At 46.8% G+C, this 18,204-nt stretch overlaps 11 non-coding genes across 11 annotated transcripts; all 11 read right to left on the reverse strand.

Annotated features, from left to right (window-relative positions):
• Nucleotides 1-524: 524 nt before the first annotated feature.
• On the reverse strand, nucleotides 525-715 carry LOC142252368 (U2 spliceosomal RNA). The gene has a single exon (XR_012725748.1). It is a non-coding gene; the product is annotated as a U2 spliceosomal RNA (small nuclear RNA).
• A 1,388-nt stretch (nucleotides 716-2,103) lies between these two features.
• Nucleotides 2,104-2,294, reverse strand: LOC142252369 (U2 spliceosomal RNA). The gene has a single exon (XR_012725749.1). It is a non-coding gene; the product is annotated as a U2 spliceosomal RNA (small nuclear RNA).
• A 1,388-nt stretch (nucleotides 2,295-3,682) lies between these two features.
• LOC142252370 (U2 spliceosomal RNA) lies at nucleotides 3,683-3,873 on the reverse strand. The gene has a single exon (XR_012725750.1). It is a non-coding gene; the product is annotated as a U2 spliceosomal RNA (small nuclear RNA).
• Nucleotides 3,874-5,261: 1,388 nt separating this feature from the next.
• LOC142252371 (U2 spliceosomal RNA) lies at nucleotides 5,262-5,452 on the reverse strand. Its single transcript, XR_012725751.1, has one exon. It is a non-coding gene; the product is annotated as a U2 spliceosomal RNA (small nuclear RNA).
• Nucleotides 5,453-6,840: 1,388 nt separating this feature from the next.
• LOC142252372 (U2 spliceosomal RNA) lies at nucleotides 6,841-7,031 on the reverse strand. The gene has a single exon (XR_012725752.1). It is a non-coding gene; the product is annotated as a U2 spliceosomal RNA (small nuclear RNA).
• A 1,388-nt stretch (nucleotides 7,032-8,419) lies between these two features.
• Nucleotides 8,420-8,610, reverse strand: LOC142252373 (U2 spliceosomal RNA). Its single transcript, XR_012725753.1, has one exon. It is a non-coding gene; the product is annotated as a U2 spliceosomal RNA (small nuclear RNA).
• Nucleotides 8,611-9,998: 1,388 nt separating this feature from the next.
• On the reverse strand, nucleotides 9,999-10,189 carry LOC142252374 (U2 spliceosomal RNA). Its single transcript, XR_012725754.1, has one exon. It is a non-coding gene; the product is annotated as a U2 spliceosomal RNA (small nuclear RNA).
• Nucleotides 10,190-11,577: 1,388 nt separating this feature from the next.
• On the reverse strand, nucleotides 11,578-11,768 carry LOC142252376 (U2 spliceosomal RNA). Its single transcript, XR_012725756.1, has one exon. It is a non-coding gene; the product is annotated as a U2 spliceosomal RNA (small nuclear RNA).
• Nucleotides 11,769-13,156: 1,388 nt separating this feature from the next.
• Nucleotides 13,157-13,347, reverse strand: LOC142252377 (U2 spliceosomal RNA). Its single transcript, XR_012725757.1, has one exon. It is a non-coding gene; the product is annotated as a U2 spliceosomal RNA (small nuclear RNA).
• A 1,388-nt stretch (nucleotides 13,348-14,735) lies between these two features.
• Nucleotides 14,736-14,931, reverse strand: LOC142253097 (U2 spliceosomal RNA). The gene has a single exon (XR_012726417.1). It is a non-coding gene; the product is annotated as a U2 spliceosomal RNA (small nuclear RNA).
• A 2,186-nt stretch (nucleotides 14,932-17,117) lies between these two features.
• Nucleotides 17,118-17,308, reverse strand: LOC142252378 (U2 spliceosomal RNA). The gene has a single exon (XR_012725758.1). It is a non-coding gene; the product is annotated as a U2 spliceosomal RNA (small nuclear RNA).
• Nucleotides 17,309-18,204: the final 896 nt, after the last annotated feature.

Raw genomic sequence — 18,204 nt, forward strand, 5'->3', positions numbered from 1 at the left:
CTCAATGTCTATCATGACCTCTCTTTTAGAATGTCCAAGAGCAAGCAAACTATTCCTCCAGGAGAGGGCGCCAACAGACTACTAAAGAGATCATCATTACTCAAAGAAAACCCCAAAAACCAATGCATGATAGGAATAAACAGGTAACTTTCTTTGGAGTGGAAGCGGAGAGATCGCACCAGATGCCAATTCTAGATCTTATCACACCTGTGGTCACTGCAGCAGCAGGTGAATCCACTTTGTCCAAAAGGGATCTATTCCATTCAATTGCAAATGATCTAGATAAGACAGAGAACTGCAGCACGGGACATAGCCGAGTTGGTCAGGTTGAGTGGTGATGAGTTTGCTATTTGGATGAATAAAGAAAGTCAAAAGTGTGAAAGATAAAAAACAAAAGGAGGAAGTGTGAAAAGTGAATGGGCCAAATTGAGGTGCATATGAAGACGTATGCTTTCTTCCAATTCATTAAACCGGGCTAATATGAATCAGGTGAATTGAGTTCTGCTTTTGGAAACTGGGTTAAGAAGGGGTGCACCGTTCCTGGAGGTACTGCAATACCAGGTCAATGCGTGGAGTGGACAGAGCAAGCTCTTTTTCCATCTCCCTGTTCTAAAAATCCATTTAATATATGGTCCCCAGATAGGGGACGTATCAGATATTAAACTGATAAGAACAGATACTACACTTGATCTTAGCCAAAAGGCCGAGAAGCGATAACCAGAATTGGTTTGGGCCTCGAGTGGCACCCTGGCCTATGCCGGACACATCTTAGGGAGAGAGAGCGAGAGGGAGACAAACCCACGCCTACAGAAGACATTTTGTCACCCAAGCCAACCCTTGAAAAGGCTGCTTTGCAGAGCAAAAACAAGAAGAATGGTGCGTTTTGCAGCCGCCGCCCCCCACTGCAATGAATCTGAATAACTCCTCCTTTAGGGCGCAAGCAACTCCCCTCCCCCTTGCAGTCTTTCCAATTCACGATACAAAAAGACGGACAGGACAGGTTGCCTGACTTTCCGTCACTGCCACCCTTTGCCATCCTTACCCGTAGAAAGCCCTTTCATCATCCCCAAACCCTAATCTTTTCCCTTTCCTTCCCAGCCCCCAAACCCTGCCCTCTGTACCCTTCTCACCACCCGCATCCCTTCTCCTGTCATCCCCCTACCACCCGGGAAAAAAAGAGCTTGCCCCCTCCTTACACTAGCCCACCCTCCCACCCAAAGAACAACTTCTGCTGCGCAGCTTGTTTTCTAGGCAGCAGCGCTATTGTGATGTCAGCGGGGGCATTGTGACAAGCCGCCAGTGTTCCGTCTCTTCATGTTGTGCACAGTTCAAACGGAAAATACATCAACAGGCAGACTACAGAAAAACTTACTATCAAAGGTTAGAGGGGGGCTTTCTCAGAGGGCTTTTTACAGTTTTTCTATTCCCAATTAGCCGTTTAAGTGTACTTATTGAAAGTAGTAATTCTTTCATAGGCCGCCCTTTCTTAGTATTTGACGTTCCTTATATTGCGGTATGAGGCTTTGCAGCAGGTTGCAAACATTCATCACCCATGACTGTCCCCAATTGAGCTCAGAAGCTCAATGTCTATCATGACCTCTCTTTTAGAATGTCCAAGAGCAAGCAAACTATTCCTCCAGGAGAGGGCGCCAACAGACTACTAAAGAGATCATCATTACTCAAAGAAAACCCCAAAAACCAATGCATGATAGGAATAAACAGGTAACTTTCTTTGGAGTGGAAGCGGAGAGATCGCACCAGATGCCAATTCTAGATCTTATCACACCTGTGGTCACTGCAGCAGCAGGTGAATCCACTTTGTCCAAAAGGGATCTATTCCATTCAATTGCAAATGATCTAGATAAGACAGAGAACTGCAGCACGGGACATAGCCGAGTTGGTCAGGTTGAGTGGTGATGAGTTTGCTATTTGGATGAATAAAGAAAGTCAAAAGTGTGAAAGATAAAAAACAAAAGGAGGAAGTGTGAAAAGTGAATGGGCCAAATTGAGGTGCATATGAAGACGTATGCTTTCTTCCAATTCATTAAACCGGGCTAATATGAATCAGGTGAATTGAGTTCTGCTTTTGGAAACTGGGTTAAGAAGGGGTGCACCGTTCCTGGAGGTACTGCAATACCAGGTCAATGCGTGGAGTGGACAGAGCAAGCTCTTTTTCCATCTCCCTGTTCTAAAAATCCATTTAATATATGGTCCCCAGATAGGGGACGTATCAGATATTAAACTGATAAGAACAGATACTACACTTGATCTTAGCCAAAAGGCCGAGAAGCGATAACCAGAATTGGTTTGGGCCTCGAGTGGCACCCTGGCCTATGCCGGACACATCTTAGGGAGAGAGAGCGAGAGGGAGACAAACCCACGCCTACAGAAGACATTTTGTCACCCAAGCCAACCCTTGAAAAGGCTGCTTTGCAGAGCAAAAACAAGAAGAATGGTGCGTTTTGCAGCCGCCGCCCCCCACTGCAATGAATCTGAATAACTCCTCCTTTAGGGCGCAAGCAACTCCCCTCCCCCTTGCAGTCTTTCCAATTCACGATACAAAAAGACGGACAGGACAGGTTGCCTGACTTTCCGTCACTGCCACCCTTTGCCATCCTTACCCGTAGAAAGCCCTTTCATCATCCCCAAACCCTAATCTTTTCCCTTTCCTTCCCAGCCCCCAAACCCTGCCCTCTGTACCCTTCTCACCACCCGCATCCCTTCTCCTGTCATCCCCCTACCACCCGGGAAAAAAAGAGCTTGCCCCCTCCTTACACTAGCCCACCCTCCCACCCAAAGAACAACTTCTGCTGCGCAGCTTGTTTTCTAGGCAGCAGCGCTATTGTGATGTCAGCGGGGGCATTGTGACAAGCCGCCAGTGTTCCGTCTCTTCATGTTGTGCACAGTTCAAACGGAAAATACATCAACAGGCAGACTACAGAAAAACTTACTATCAAAGGTTAGAGGGGGGCTTTCTCAGAGGGCTTTTTACAGTTTTTCTATTCCCAATTAGCCGTTTAAGTGTACTTATTGAAAGTAGTAATTCTTTCATAGGCCGCCCTTTCTTAGTATTTGACGTTCCTTATATTGCGGTATGAGGCTTTGCAGCAGGTTGCAAACATTCATCACCCATGACTGTCCCCAATTGAGCTCAGAAGCTCAATGTCTATCATGACCTCTCTTTTAGAATGTCCAAGAGCAAGCAAACTATTCCTCCAGGAGAGGGCGCCAACAGACTACTAAAGAGATCATCATTACTCAAAGAAAACCCCAAAAACCAATGCATGATAGGAATAAACAGGTAACTTTCTTTGGAGTGGAAGCGGAGAGATCGCACCAGATGCCAATTCTAGATCTTATCACACCTGTGGTCACTGCAGCAGCAGGTGAATCCACTTTGTCCAAAAGGGATCTATTCCATTCAATTGCAAATGATCTAGATAAGACAGAGAACTGCAGCACGGGACATAGCCGAGTTGGTCAGGTTGAGTGGTGATGAGTTTGCTATTTGGATGAATAAAGAAAGTCAAAAGTGTGAAAGATAAAAAACAAAAGGAGGAAGTGTGAAAAGTGAATGGGCCAAATTGAGGTGCATATGAAGACGTATGCTTTCTTCCAATTCATTAAACCGGGCTAATATGAATCAGGTGAATTGAGTTCTGCTTTTGGAAACTGGGTTAAGAAGGGGTGCACCGTTCCTGGAGGTACTGCAATACCAGGTCAATGCGTGGAGTGGACAGAGCAAGCTCTTTTTCCATCTCCCTGTTCTAAAAATCCATTTAATATATGGTCCCCAGATAGGGGACGTATCAGATATTAAACTGATAAGAACAGATACTACACTTGATCTTAGCCAAAAGGCCGAGAAGCGATAACCAGAATTGGTTTGGGCCTCGAGTGGCACCCTGGCCTATGCCGGACACATCTTAGGGAGAGAGAGCGAGAGGGAGACAAACCCACGCCTACAGAAGACATTTTGTCACCCAAGCCAACCCTTGAAAAGGCTGCTTTGCAGAGCAAAAACAAGAAGAATGGTGCGTTTTGCAGCCGCCGCCCCCCACTGCAATGAATCTGAATAACTCCTCCTTTAGGGCGCAAGCAACTCCCCTCCCCCTTGCAGTCTTTCCAATTCACGATACAAAAAGACGGACAGGACAGGTTGCCTGACTTTCCGTCACTGCCACCCTTTGCCATCCTTACCCGTAGAAAGCCCTTTCATCATCCCCAAACCCTAATCTTTTCCCTTTCCTTCCCAGCCCCCAAACCCTGCCCTCTGTACCCTTCTCACCACCCGCATCCCTTCTCCTGTCATCCCCCTACCACCCGGGAAAAAAAGAGCTTGCCCCCTCCTTACACTAGCCCACCCTCCCACCCAAAGAACAACTTCTGCTGCGCAGCTTGTTTTCTAGGCAGCAGCGCTATTGTGATGTCAGCGGGGGCATTGTGACAAGCCGCCAGTGTTCCGTCTCTTCATGTTGTGCACAGTTCAAACGGAAAATACATCAACAGGCAGACTACAGAAAAACTTACTATCAAAGGTTAGAGGGGGGCTTTCTCAGAGGGCTTTTTACAGTTTTTCTATTCCCAATTAGCCGTTTAAGTGTACTTATTGAAAGTAGTAATTCTTTCATAGGCCGCCCTTTCTTAGTATTTGACGTTCCTTATATTGCGGTATGAGGCTTTGCAGCAGGTTGCAAACATTCATCACCCATGACTGTCCCCAATTGAGCTCAGAAGCTCAATGTCTATCATGACCTCTCTTTTAGAATGTCCAAGAGCAAGCAAACTATTCCTCCAGGAGAGGGCGCCAACAGACTACTAAAGAGATCATCATTACTCAAAGAAAACCCCAAAAACCAATGCATGATAGGAATAAACAGGTAACTTTCTTTGGAGTGGAAGCGGAGAGATCGCACCAGATGCCAATTCTAGATCTTATCACACCTGTGGTCACTGCAGCAGCAGGTGAATCCACTTTGTCCAAAAGGGATCTATTCCATTCAATTGCAAATGATCTAGATAAGACAGAGAACTGCAGCACGGGACATAGCCGAGTTGGTCAGGTTGAGTGGTGATGAGTTTGCTATTTGGATGAATAAAGAAAGTCAAAAGTGTGAAAGATAAAAAACAAAAGGAGGAAGTGTGAAAAGTGAATGGGCCAAATTGAGGTGCATATGAAGACGTATGCTTTCTTCCAATTCATTAAACCGGGCTAATATGAATCAGGTGAATTGAGTTCTGCTTTTGGAAACTGGGTTAAGAAGGGGTGCACCGTTCCTGGAGGTACTGCAATACCAGGTCAATGCGTGGAGTGGACAGAGCAAGCTCTTTTTCCATCTCCCTGTTCTAAAAATCCATTTAATATATGGTCCCCAGATAGGGGACGTATCAGATATTAAACTGATAAGAACAGATACTACACTTGATCTTAGCCAAAAGGCCGAGAAGCGATAACCAGAATTGGTTTGGGCCTCGAGTGGCACCCTGGCCTATGCCGGACACATCTTAGGGAGAGAGAGCGAGAGGGAGACAAACCCACGCCTACAGAAGACATTTTGTCACCCAAGCCAACCCTTGAAAAGGCTGCTTTGCAGAGCAAAAACAAGAAGAATGGTGCGTTTTGCAGCCGCCGCCCCCCACTGCAATGAATCTGAATAACTCCTCCTTTAGGGCGCAAGCAACTCCCCTCCCCCTTGCAGTCTTTCCAATTCACGATACAAAAAGACGGACAGGACAGGTTGCCTGACTTTCCGTCACTGCCACCCTTTGCCATCCTTACCCGTAGAAAGCCCTTTCATCATCCCCAAACCCTAATCTTTTCCCTTTCCTTCCCAGCCCCCAAACCCTGCCCTCTGTACCCTTCTCACCACCCGCATCCCTTCTCCTGTCATCCCCCTACCACCCGGGAAAAAAAGAGCTTGCCCCCTCCTTACACTAGCCCACCCTCCCACCCAAAGAACAACTTCTGCTGCGCAGCTTGTTTTCTAGGCAGCAGCGCTATTGTGATGTCAGCGGGGGCATTGTGACAAGCCGCCAGTGTTCCGTCTCTTCATGTTGTGCACAGTTCAAACGGAAAATACATCAACAGGCAGACTACAGAAAAACTTACTATCAAAGGTTAGAGGGGGGCTTTCTCAGAGGGCTTTTTACAGTTTTTCTATTCCCAATTAGCCGTTTAAGTGTACTTATTGAAAGTAGTAATTCTTTCATAGGCCGCCCTTTCTTAGTATTTGACGTTCCTTATATTGCGGTATGAGGCTTTGCAGCAGGTTGCAAACATTCATCACCCATGACTGTCCCCAATTGAGCTCAGAAGCTCAATGTCTATCATGACCTCTCTTTTAGAATGTCCAAGAGCAAGCAAACTATTCCTCCAGGAGAGGGCGCCAACAGACTACTAAAGAGATCATCATTACTCAAAGAAAACCCCAAAAACCAATGCATGATAGGAATAAACAGGTAACTTTCTTTGGAGTGGAAGCGGAGAGATCGCACCAGATGCCAATTCTAGATCTTATCACACCTGTGGTCACTGCAGCAGCAGGTGAATCCACTTTGTCCAAAAGGGATCTATTCCATTCAATTGCAAATGATCTAGATAAGACAGAGAACTGCAGCACGGGACATAGCCGAGTTGGTCAGGTTGAGTGGTGATGAGTTTGCTATTTGGATGAATAAAGAAAGTCAAAAGTGTGAAAGATAAAAAACAAAAGGAGGAAGTGTGAAAAGTGAATGGGCCAAATTGAGGTGCATATGAAGACGTATGCTTTCTTCCAATTCATTAAACCGGGCTAATATGAATCAGGTGAATTGAGTTCTGCTTTTGGAAACTGGGTTAAGAAGGGGTGCACCGTTCCTGGAGGTACTGCAATACCAGGTCAATGCGTGGAGTGGACAGAGCAAGCTCTTTTTCCATCTCCCTGTTCTAAAAATCCATTTAATATATGGTCCCCAGATAGGGGACGTATCAGATATTAAACTGATAAGAACAGATACTACACTTGATCTTAGCCAAAAGGCCGAGAAGCGATAACCAGAATTGGTTTGGGCCTCGAGTGGCACCCTGGCCTATGCCGGACACATCTTAGGGAGAGAGAGCGAGAGGGAGACAAACCCACGCCTACAGAAGACATTTTGTCACCCAAGCCAACCCTTGAAAAGGCTGCTTTGCAGAGCAAAAACAAGAAGAATGGTGCGTTTTGCAGCCGCCGCCCCCCACTGCAATGAATCTGAATAACTCCTCCTTTAGGGCGCAAGCAACTCCCCTCCCCCTTGCAGTCTTTCCAATTCACGGTACAAAAAGACGGACAGGACAGGTTGCCTGACTTTCCGTCACTGCCACCCTTTGCCATCCTTACCCGTAGAAAGCCCTTTCATCATCCCCAAACCCTAATCTTTTCCCTTTCCTTCCCAGCCCCCAAACCCTGCCCTCTGTACCCTTCTCACCACCCGCATCCCTTCTCCTGTCATCCCCCTACCACCCGGGAAAAAAAGAGCTTGCCCCCTCCTTACACTAGCCCACCCTCCCACCCAAAGAACAACTTCTGCTGCGCAGCTTGTTTTCTAGGCAGCAGCGCTATTGTGATGTCAGCGGGGGCATTGTGACAAGCCGCCAGTGTTCCGTCTCTTCATGTTGTGCACAGTTCAAACGGAAAATACATCAACAGGCAGACTACAGAAAAACTTACTATCAAAGGTTAGAGGGGGGCTTTCTCAGAGGGCTTTTTACAGTTTTTCTATTCCCAATTAGCCGTTTAAGTGTACTTATTGAAAGTAGTAATTCTTTCATAGGCCGCCCTTTCTTAGTATTTGACGTTCCTTATATTGCGGTATGAGGCTTTGCAGCAGGTTGCAAACATTCATCACCCATGACTGTCCCCAATTGAGCTCAGAAGCTCAATGTCTATCATGACCTCTCTTTTAGAATGTCCAAGAGCAAGCAAACTATTCCTCCAGGAGAGGGCGCCAACAGACTACTAAAGAGATCATCATTACTCAAAGAAAACCCCAAAAACCAATGCATGATAGGAATAAACAGGTAACTTTCTTTGGAGTGGAAGCGGAGAGATCGCACCAGATGCCAATTCTAGATCTTATCACACCTGTGGTCACTGCAGCAGCAGGTGAATCCACTTTGTCCAAAAGGGATCTATTCCATTCAATTGCAAATGATCTAGATAAGACAGAGAACTGCAGCACGGGACATAGCCGAGTTGGTCAGGTTGAGTGGTGATGAGTTTGCTATTTGGATGAATAAAGAAAGTCAAAAGTGTGAAAGATAAAAAACAAAAGGAGGAAGTGTGAAAAGTGAATGGGCCAAATTGAGGTGCATATGAAGACGTATGCTTTCTTCCAATTCATTAAACCGGGCTAATATGAATCAGGTGAATTGAGTTCTGCTTTTGGAAACTGGGTTAAGAAGGGGTGCACCGTTCCTGGAGGTACTGCAATACCAGGTCAATGCGTGGAGTGGACAGAGCAAGCTCTTTTTCCATCTCCCTGTTCTAAAAATCCATTTAATATATGGTCCCCAGATAGGGGACGTATCAGATATTAAACTGATAAGAACAGATACTACACTTGATCTTAGCCAAAAGGCCGAGAAGCGATAACCAGAATTGGTTTGGGCCTCGAGTGGCACCCTGGCCTATGCCGGACACATCTTAGGGAGAGAGAGCGAGAGGGAGACAAACCCACGCCTACAGAAGACATTTTGTCACCCAAGCCAACCCTTGAAAAGGCTGCTTTGCAGAGCAAAAACAAGAAGAATGGTGCGTTTTGCAGCCGCCGCCCCCCACTGCAATGAATCTGAATAACTCCTCCTTTAGGGCGCAAGCAACTCCCCTCCCCCTTGCAGTCTTTCCAATTCACGATACAAAAAGACGGACAGGACAGGTTGCCTGACTTTCCGTCACTGCCACCCTTTGCCATCCTTACCCGTAGAAAGCCCTTTCATCATCCCCAAACCCTAATCTTTTCCCTTTCCTTCCCAGCCCCCAAACCCTGCCCTCTGTACCCTTCTCACCACCCGCATCCCTTCTCCTGTCATCCCCCTACCACCCGGGAAAAAAAGAGCTTGCCCCCTCCTTACACTAGCCCACCCTCCCACCCAAAGAACAACTTCTGCTGCGCAGCTTGTTTTCTAGGCAGCAGCGCTATTGTGATGTCAGCGGGGGCATTGTGACAAGCCGCCAGTGTTCCGTCTCTTCATGTTGTGCACAGTTCAAACGGAAAATACATCAACAGGCAGACTACAGAAAAACTTACTATCAAAGGTTAGAGGGGGGCTTTCTCAGAGGGCTTTTTACAGTTTTTCTATTCCCAATTAGCCGTTTAAGTGTACTTATTGAAAGTAGTAATTCTTTCATAGGCCGCCCTTTCTTAGTATTTGACGTTCCTTATATTGCGGTATGAGGCTTTGCAGCAGGTTGCAAACATTCATCACCCATGACTGTCCCCAATTGAGCTCAGAAGTTCAATGTCTATCATGACCTCTCTTTTAGAATGTCCAAGAGCAAGCAAACTATTCCTCCAGGAGAGGGCGCCAACAGACTACTAAAGAGATCATCATTACTCAAAGAAAACCCCAAAAACCAATGCATGATAGGAATAAACAGGTAACTTTCTTTGGAGTGGAAGCGGAGAGATCGCACCAGATGCCAATTCTAGATCTTATCACACCTGTGGTCACTGCAGCAGCAGGTGAATCCACTTTGTCCAAAAGGGATCTATTCCATTCAATTGCAAATGATCTAGATAAGACAGAGAACTGCAGCACGGGACATAGCCGAGTTGGTCAGGTTGAGTGGTGATGAGTTTGCTATTTGGATGAATAAAGAAAGTCAAAAGTGTGAAAGATAAAAAACAAAAGGAGGAAGTGTGAAAAGTGAATGGGCCAAATTGAGGTGCATATGAAGACGTATGCTTTCTTCCAATTCATTAAACCGGGCTAATATGAATCAGGTGAATTGAGTTCTGCTTTTGGAAACTGGGTTAAGAAGGGGTGCACCGTTCCTGGAGGTACTGCAATACCAGGTCAATGCGTGGAGTGGACAGAGCAAGCTCTTTTTCCATCTCCCTGTTCTAAAAATCCATTTAATATATGGTCCCCAGATAGGGGACGTATCAGATATTAAACTGATAAGAACAGATACTACACTTGATCTTAGCCAAAAGGCCGAGAAGCGATAACCAGAATTGGTTTGGGCCTCGAGTGGCACCCTGGCCTATGCCGGACACATCTTAGGGAGAGAGAGCGAGAGGGAGACAAACCCACGCCTACAGAAGACATTTTGTCACCCAAGCCAACCCTTGAAAAGGCTGCTTTGCAGAGCAAAAACAAGAAGAATGGTGCGTTTTGCAGCCGCCGCCCCCCACTGCAATGAATCTGAATAACTCCTCCTTTAGGGCGCAAGCAACTCCCCTCCCCCTTGCAGTCTTTCCAATTCACGATACAAAAAGACGGACAGGACAGGTTGCCTGACTTTCCGTCACTGCCACCCTTTGCCATCCTTACCCGTAGAAAGCCCTTTCATCATCCCCAAACCCTAATCTTTTCCCTTTCCTTCCCAGCCCCCAAACCCTGCCCTCTGTACCCTTCTCACCACCCGCATCCCTTCTCCTGTCATCCCCCTACCACCCGGGAAAAAAAGAGCTTGCCCCCTCCTTACACTAGCCCACCCTCCCACCCAAAGAACAACTTCTGCTGCGCAGCTTGTTTTCTAGGCAGCAGCGCTATTGTGATGTCAGCGGGGGCATTGTGACAAGCCGCCAGTGTTCCGTCTCTTCATGTTGTGCACAGTTCAAACGGAAAATACATCAACAGGCAGACTACAGAAAAACTTACTATCAAAGGTTAGAGGGGGGCTTTCTCAGAGGGCTTTTTACAGTTTTTCTATTCCCAATTAGCCGTTTAAGTGTACTTATTGAAAGTAGTAATTCTTTCATAGGCCGCCCTTTCTTAGTATTTGACGTTCCTTATATTGCGGTATGAGGCTTTGCAGCAGGTTGCAAACATTCATCACCCATGACTGTCCCCAATTGAGCTCAGAAGCTCAATGTCTATCATGACCTCTCTTTTAGAATGTCCAAGAGCAAGCAAACTATTCCTCCAGGAGAGGGCGCCAACAGACTACTAAAGAGATCATCATTACTCAAAGAAAACCCCAAAAACCAATGCATGATAGGAATAAACAGGTAACTTTCTTTGGAGTGGAAGCGGAGAGATCGCACCAGATGCCAATTCTAGATCTTATCACACCTGTGGTCACTGCAGCAGCAGGTGAATCCACTTTGTCCAAAAGGGATCTATTCCATTCAATTGCAAATGATCTAGATAAGACAGAGAACTGCAGCACGGGACATAGCCGAGTTGGTCAGGTTGAGTGGTGATGAGTTTGCTATTTGGATGAATAAAGAAAGTCAAAAGTGTGAAAGATAAAAAACAAAAGGAGGAAGTGTGAAAAGTGAATGGGCCAAATTGAGGTGCATATGAAGACGTATGCTTTCTTCCAATTCATTAAACCGGGCTAATATGAATCAGGTGAATTGAGTTCTGCTTTTGGAAACTGGGTTAAGAAGGGGTGCACCGTTCCTGGAGGTACTGCAATACCAGGTCAATGCGTGGAGTGGACAGAGCAAGCTCTTTTTCCATCTCCCTGTTCTAAAAATCCATTTAATATATGGTCCCCAGATAGGGGACGTATCAGATATTAAACTGATAAGAACAGATACTACACTTGATCTTAGCCAAAAGGCCGAGAAGCGATAACCAGAATTGGTTTGGGCCTCGAGTGGCACCCTGGCCTATGCCGGACACATCTTAGGGAGAGAGAGCGAGAGGGAGACAAACCCACGCCTACAGAAGACATTTTGTCACCCAAGCCAACCCTTGAAAAGGCTGCTTTGCAGAGCAAAAACAAGAAGAATGGTGCGTTTTGCAGCCGCCGCCCCCCACTGCAATGAATCTGAATAACTCCTCCTTTAGGGCGCAAGCAACTCCCCTCCCCCTTGCAGTCTTTCCAATTCACGATACAAAAAGACGGACAGGACAGGTTGCCTGACTTTCCGTCACTGCCACCCTTTGCCATCCTTACCCGTAGAAAGCCCTTTCATCATCCCCAAACCCTAATCTTTTCCCTTTCCTTCCCAGCCCCCAAACCCTGCCCTCTGTACCCTTCTCACCACCCGCATCCCTTCTCCTGTCATCCCCCTACCACCCGGGAAAAAAAGAGCTTGCCCCCTCCTTACACTAGCCCACCCTCCCACCCAAAGAACAACTTCTGCTGCGCAGCTTGTTTTCTAGGCAGCAGCGCTATTGTGATGTCAGCGGGGGCATTGTGACAAGCCGCCAGTGTTCCGTCTCTTCATGTTGTGCACAGTTCAAACGGAAAATACATCAACAGGCAGACTACAGAAAAACTTACTATCAAAGGTTAGAGGGGGGCTTTCTCAGAGGGCTTTTTACAGTTTTTCTATTCCCAATTAGCCGTTTAAGTGTACTTATTGAAAGTAGTAATTCTTTCATAGGCCGCCCTTTCTTAGTATTTGACGTTCCTTATATTGCGGTATGAGGCTTTGCAGCAGGTTGCAAACATTCATCACCCATGACTGTCCCCAATTGAGCTCAGAAGCTCAATGTCTATCATGACCTCTCTTTTAGAATGTCCAAGAGCAAGCAAACTATTCCTCCAGGAGAGGGCGCCAACAGACTACTAAAGAGATCATCATTACTCAAAGAAAACCCCAAAAACCAATGCATGATAGGAATAAACAGGTAACTTTCTTTGGAGTGGAAGCGGAGAGATCGCACCAGATGCCAATTCTAGATCTTATCACACCTGTGGTCACTGCAGCAGCAGGTGAATCCACTTTGTCCAAAAGGGATCTATTCCATTCAATTGCAAATGATCTAGATAAGACAGAGAACTGCAGCACGGGACATAGCCGAGTTGGTCAGGTTGAGTGGTGATGAGTTTGCTATTTGGATGAATAAAGAAAGTCAAAAGTGTGAAAGATAAAAAACAAAAGGAGGAAGTGTGAAAAGTGAATGGGCCAAATTGAGGTGCATATGAAGACGTATGCTTTCTTCCAATTCATTAAACCGGGCTAATATGAATCAGGTGAATTGAGTTCTGCTTTTGGAAACTGGGTTAAGAAGGGGTGCACCGTTCCTGGAGGTACTGCAATACCAGGTCAATGCGTGGAGTGGACAGAGCAAGCTCTTTTTCCATCTCCCTGTTCTAAAAATCCATTTAATATATGGTCCCCAGATAGGGGACGTATCAGATATTAAACTGATAAGAACAGATACTACACTTGATCTTAGCCAAAAGGCCGAGAAGCGATAACCAGAATTGGTTTGGGCCTCGAGTGGCACCCTGGCCTATGCCGGACACATCTTAGGGAGAGAGAGCGAGAGGGAGACAAACCCACGCCTACAGAAGACATTTTGTCACCCAAGCCAACCCTTGAAAAGGCTGCTTTGCAGAGCAAAAACAAGAAGAATGGTGCGTTTTGCAGCCGCCGCCCCCCACTGCAATGAATCTGAATAACTCCTCCTTTAGGGCGCAAGCAACTCCCCTCCCCCTTGCAGTCTTTCCAATTCACGATACAAAAAGACGGACAGGACAGGTTGCCTGACTTTCCGTCACTGCCACCCTTTGCCATCCTTACCCGTAGAAAGCCCTTTCATCATCCCCAAACCCTAATCTTTTCCCTTTCCTTCCCAGCCCCCAAACCCTGCCCTCTGTACCCTTCTCACCACCCGCATCCCTTCTCCTGTCATCCCCCTACCACCCGGGAAAAAAAGAGCTTGCCCCCTCCTTACACTAGCCCACCCTCCCACCCAAAGAACAACTTCTGCTGCGCAGCTTGTTTTCTAGGCAGCAGCGCTATTGTGATGTCAGCGGGGGCATTGTGACAAGCCGCCAGTGTTCCGTCTCTTCATGTTGTGCACAGTTCAAACGGAAAATACATCAACAGGCAGACTACAGAAAAACTTACTATCAAAGGTTAGAGGGGGGCTTTCTCAGAGGGCTTTTTACAGTTTTTCTATTCCCAATTAGCCGTTTAAGTGTACTTATTGAAAGTAGTAATTCTTTCATAGGCCGCCCTTTCTTAGTATTTGACGTTCCTTATATTGCGGTATGAGGCTTTGCAGCAGGTTGCAAACATTCATCACCCATGACTGTCCCCAATTGAGCTCAGAAGCTCAATGTCTATCATGACCTCTCTTTTAGAATGTCCAAGAGCAAGCAAACTATTCCTCCAGGAGAGGGCGCCAACAGACTACTAAAGAGATCATCATTACTCAAAGAAAACCCCAAAAACCAATGCATGATAGGAATAAACAGGTAACTTTCTTTGGAGTGGAAGCGGAGAGATCGCACCAGATGCCAATTCTAGATCTTATCACACCTGTGGTCACTGCAGCAGCAGGTGAATCCACTTTGTCCAAAAGAGATCTATTCCATTCAATTGCAAATGATCTAGATAAGACAGAGAACTGCAGCACGGGACATAGCCGAGTTGGTCAGGTTGAGTGGTGATGAGTTTGCTATTTGGATGAATAAAGAAAGTCAAAAGTGTGAAAGATAAAAAACAAAAGGAGGAAGTGTGAAAAGTGAATGGGCCAAATTGAGGTGCATATGAAGACGTATGCTTTCTTCCAATTCATTAAACCGGGCTAATATGAATCAGGTGAATTGAGTTCTGCTTTTGGAAACTGGGTTAAGAAGGGGTGCACCGTTCCTGGAGGTACTGCAATACCAGGTCAATGCGTGGAGTGGACAGAGCAAGCTCTTTTTCCATCTCCCTGTTCTAAAAATCCATTTAATATATGGTCCCCAGATAGGGGACGTATCAGATATTAAACTGATAAGAACAGATTTTGATTTAATGAAGCTTTCCAAAGCACCACAAAAAATGCATGACCGAAGTCACACCAAAAACAGTGCAAAGGCTAGGATTCGTGTGGACCCCACCGTGAGGAGAGGGTCCCCAAAAATCAACCCTGTCCCTCCGAGCCAGAAGGCCACAGCAAGGGTCAGGGATCTTCGGTGCTCCCCCAAGCAGAAGCCTGGTTGAGCCTTGTCGTTGCTCCCAGCGTCCACCCAGGCATCTTACCCAAGTGGAGTAGAGAGCTACTAGTTGTTGGTTTCGCAGCCGAAACTGCCCGGACCGTCAACCGGTGTTGGTTTCTCAGCCCAAGGCTAACCGGACCTCCAACCGGGTGTTGGTTTCTCAGCCGAAGCTGACCCAGACCTCCAACCGGGTGTTGGTTTCTCAGCCGAAGCTGACCCAGACCTCCAACCGGGTGTTAGTTTCTCAGCCCAAAGCTGACCAGACCTCCGACCGGGATTATAAAAATTTCCCTTCCTAGCCAGAAGGCCGGGATAGGGTAATATGCTCAAAAAGTATGAAAAGGCAAGGTACGGTGTGCTACAGAGCCCAAGGCTTGCCGGGGTCCCAAGCCAGCAAGCTCAGACTCACTCCAGGGTCGTCAGTCCTGGGGCACGTTGTACCATAGCCCCCCATCCTTACTCAGTCTAATAGCTTCGATCCTGGTAGGGCCATGTTTTCCACTAGATGAATATACTATCCACCCAGAGTACTAGCAAGCGCAACCTTCCAGTGTGCATTGTATCATTGTACTAAGGTGGCCTGGAGCTTAAACCACCTCTTCGAACAACACTACACTTGATCTTAGCCAAAAGGCCGAGAAGCGATAACCAGAATTGGTTTGGGCCTCGAGTGGCACCCTGGCCTATGCCGGACACATCTTAGGGAGAGAGAGCGAGAGGGAGACAAACCCACGCCTACAGAAGACATTTTGTCACCCAAGCCAACCCTTGAAAAGGCTGCTTTGCAGAGCAAAAACAAGAAGAATGGTGCGTTTTGCAGCCGCCGCCCCCCACTGCAATGAATCTGAATAACTCCTCCTTTAGGGCGCAAGCAACTCCCCTCCCCCTTGCAGTCTTTCCAATTCACGATACAAAAAGACGGACAGGACAGGTTGCCTGACTTTCCGTCACTGCCACCCTTTGCCATCCTTACCCGTAGAAAGCCCTTTCATCATCCCCAAACCCTAATCTTTTCCCTTTCCTTCCCAGCCCCCAAACCCTGCCCTCTGTACCCTTCTCACCACCCGCATCCCTTCTCCTGTCATCCCCCTACCACCCGGGAAAAAAAGAGCTTGCCCCCTCCTTACACTAGCCCACCCTCCCACCCAAAGAACAACTTCTGCTGCGCAGCTTGTTTTCTAGGCAGCAGCGCTATTGTGATGTCAGCGGGGGCATTGTGACAAGCCGCCAGTGTTCCGTCTCTTCATGTTGTGCACAGTTCAAACGGAAAATACATCAACAGGCAGACTACAGAAAAACTTACTATCAAAGGTTAGAGGGGGGCTTTCTCAGAGGGCTTTTTACAGTTTTTCTATTCCCAATTAGCCGTTTAAGTGTACTTATTGAAAGTAGTAATTCTTTCATAGGCCGCCCTTTCTTAGTATTTGACGTTCCTTATATTGCGGTATGAGGCTTTGCAGCAGGTTGCAAACATTCATCACCCATGACTGTCCCCAATTGAGCTCAGAAGCTCAATGTCTATCATGACCTCTCTTTTAGAATGTCCAAGAGCAAGCAAACTATTCCTCCAGGAGAGGGCGCCAACAGACTACTAAAGAGATCATCATTACTCAAAGAAAACCCCAAAAACCAATGCATGATAGGAATAAACAGGTAACTTTCTTTGGAGTGGAAGCGGAGAGATCGCACCAGATGCCAATTCTAGATCTTATCACACCTGTGGTCACTGCAGCAGCAGGTGAATCCACTTTGTCCAAAAGGGATCTATTCCATTCAATTGCAAATGATCTAGATAAGACAGAGAACTGCAGCACGGGACATAGCCGAGTTGGTCAGGTTGAGTGGTGATGAGTTTGCTATTTGGATGAATAAAGAAAGTCAAAAGTGTGAAAGATAAAAAACAAAAGGAGGAAGTGTGAAAAGTGAATGGGCCAAATTGAGGTGCATATGAAGACGTATGCTTTCTTCCAATTCATTAAACCGGGCTAATATGAATCAGGTGAATTGAGTTCTGCTTTTGGAAACTGGGTTAAGAAGGGGTGCACCGTTCCTGGAGGTACTGCAATACCAGGTCAATGCGTGGAGTGGACAGAGCAAGCTCTTTTTCCATCTCCCTGTTCTAAAAATCCATTTAATATATGGTCCCCAGATAGGGGACGTATCAGATATTAAACTGATAAGAACAGATACTACACTTGATCTTAGCCAAAAGGCCGAGAAGCGATAACCAGAATTGGTTTGGGCCTCGAGTGGCACCCTGGCCTATGCCGGACACATCTTAGGGAGAGAGAGCGAGAGGGAGACAAACCCACGCCTACAGAAGACATTTTGTCACCCAAGCCAACCCTTGAAAAGGCTGCTTTGCAGAGCAAAAACAAGAAGAATGGTGCGTTTTGCAGCCGCCGCCCCCCACTGCAATGAATCTGAATAACTCCTCCTTTAGGGCGCAAGCAACTCCCCTCCCCCTTGCAGTCTTTCCAATTCACGATACAAAAAGACGGACAGGACAGGTTGCCTGACTTTCCGTCACTGCCACCCTTTGCCATCCTTACCCGTAGAAAGCCCTTTCATCATCCCCAAACCCTAATCTTTTCCCTTTCCTTCCCAGCCCCCAAACCCTGCCCTCTGTACCCTTCTCACCACCCGCATCCCTTCTCCTGTCATCCCCCTACCACCCGGGAAAAAAAGAGCTTGCCCCCTCCTTACACTAGCCCACCCTCCCACCCAAAGAACAACTTCTGCTGCGCAGCTTGTTTTCTAGGCAGCAGCGCTATTGTGATGTCAGCGGGGGCATTGTGACAAGCCGCCAGTGTTCCGTCTCTTCATGTTGTGCACAGTTCAAACGGAAAATACATCAACAGGCAGACTACAGAAAAACTTACTATCAAAGGTTAGAGGGGGGCTTTCTCAGAGGGCTTTTTACAGTTTTTCTATTCCCAATTAGCCGTTTAAGTGTACTTATTGAAAGTAGTAATTCTTTCATAGGCCGCCCTTTCTTAGTATTTGACGTTCCTTATATTGCGGTATGAGGCTTTGCAGCAGGTTGCAAACATTCATCACCCATGACTGTCCCCAATTGAGCTCAGAAGCTCAATGTCTATCATGACCTCTCTTTTAGAAT

This window comes from Anomaloglossus baeobatrachus, chromosome 9, assembly GCF_048569485.1.
Source record: "Anomaloglossus baeobatrachus isolate aAnoBae1 chromosome 9, aAnoBae1.hap1, whole genome shotgun sequence".
Taxonomy (NCBI): Eukaryota; Metazoa; Chordata; class Amphibia; order Anura; family Aromobatidae; genus Anomaloglossus; species Anomaloglossus baeobatrachus.